Source organism: Phytophthora infestans, genomic scaffold (genome assembly GCF_000142945.1).
Source record: "Phytophthora infestans T30-4 supercont1.28 genomic scaffold, whole genome shotgun sequence".
NCBI classification, from domain to species: Eukaryota; Oomycota; class Peronosporomycetes; order Peronosporales; family Peronosporaceae; genus Phytophthora; species Phytophthora infestans.
In genome coordinates, this window is record NW_003303731.1 from 851865 (window position 1) to 853859 (window position 1995).

Here is a 1995-nt window from a genome sequence, read left to right on the forward strand (position 1 = left end):
TCCGGTCAGGTCGCGGATCTCAACCGCCTGATCAGCCAACAAGAGTCGCAGGTCCTGCGACCGAGAGGCCGCACGGTGCTCCCACCCCTGGATCTCCATAGCCTGGTCATGGACTTGGGCTCGCAAGGTCTGAAGTTGGGTAGTGTGAAGAGACGCAGCTTGGTCTTGGGCATCTTGAGCCGTCTGGAGCTCCGCCGTCAGGGTTTGCACCTGATCGGAAAGAGCCTGGGCTAGAACCCGCAGATCGGTGGGCGGCATGGAAGACGGACTGACCGGAGGGGTGGTGGATGGGGCCTTGCCCGGCGATTTGCCGGTACGCTTGGCGGGAGACATGTGTCACGAAGAAGAGAAAGCGGTTGTGGATGCTGGTAATGCACGCCGTGAACGCTGTTGTGCAGCGCCGACAACGTACAGGAGGCGATTGTGGTGAAGTGCTTTCTCAGAAATAAGAGAATGGGCCTGACGCGGGGTCACTATCCCGAATCAGTGACAATTTTAAGTGATTAGAGAGGATTTGGGTTGTTTGGCACGGGTGCAAGTTGCCTGTGGTGGATTAGCCATGACGAGCAGCACCCCGTATGGAATGACGATGGATCTGGTATGAGCGATGTATGAGAAGGCAAGATCCACCAAGACTTATCTCGGATCCACCCTTACCTGGATCCACTTAGACGGATATGGGATATACTATATAAGAGCGGATCGAGTGTGGATCCTATGAAGGAATGATGGTAGGTGCCACCTGAAGGTGGATCTAGTAGCCACGGTTAGCAAGAAGTCAGGATCACTTGCGAGGTGCCCCGGATCCCATACTTCCGAGTTCGGATCCAAGGAGGGAAGATCCCGCATAGAAGGACCTGGATCCAGGGTACAGGGATGAGGGATGCAGTGGATCTGGGACTTATGTGGGACAATGGAGATCACAGACGGTTGCAAGATGATGTTGGAGGATTGGAGAGCTCGGATCACCGGCGAGTGTACAATTACAGTGAAGTGGATCCAAGCGACCTGGATCCGGATGAGTGTACCCATAATAGGGTGACCATAATGATTACGTCATGGATCCGGTGGATCTGAAGATAACACAGCTGGGATGATGGGTCAAGGGAAGAAGGGACATGCAGCCGAGCCTGGTAAGGGATTTAGCAGGTGAAAGACATAGAAGGTAGAAATCCAGGCAGGTATAGGCTTAAAATATCAATACAGACTTCTATTTGCACGATAACACGCAAGTGCCTTCCTGCCCTCAACAACCGGAACTGCATTGGCTGTACGAGCTCGGAGAAGGTTGGGAATTGCGAACCTAGTGTTGGTAGCGATAACTGGATAATACATTGGCCAGATCCTACAACCTAGTGAGCTTTTCCTATACACGTGCAGATCCAACAGGTTAACCGAATTACTACTTGGTCGGTTACACCCTAGAAGATCTCAACTCTCAAGATCCCGTCACAGGAGGCGGCAAGTACATCGCAAAGGAACTACAAAGGCAAGGGAACACACCCGCAAGGCAACCCTACGGCCAGATCCACGATCTAGGCCCCGGATCCATAAGCTCGAATATTCGCTTAGGATTCGGAACCATCCACGGACGCAGAGTGAAGATTTTCCACTGCTGCTCCACCCCATCCCCACGTCTCGCCAAGACACTCAAGCTTCACCACTTGAACTCTTCGGAGTTACCGAGAGAGCAGATCCCGCCCTACCGACGGGTACACAAGGTGAGGAAAGCTCAGCAGAACACGGATCATCGAAGGAACCCCTCCGTTAGTCGGTGTCTGGGCGCAGTTGGTAAGTTGGATCTGGCAATCTCGCAGATTTTGCTGATCCCGCTACACCACACCCTTTAGTGTCATCTTTTGCTCTTCCATGTCAATCACAGCGCGGAGCGCCTTCAACGAGTCCGTGCCAAGAATGGCGTCTACAAACAGATTGTCGACCACAACGAACGGAAGCGTACTTTCAAGTGTTCCGAGTGCCACGGGCAGGTCAATG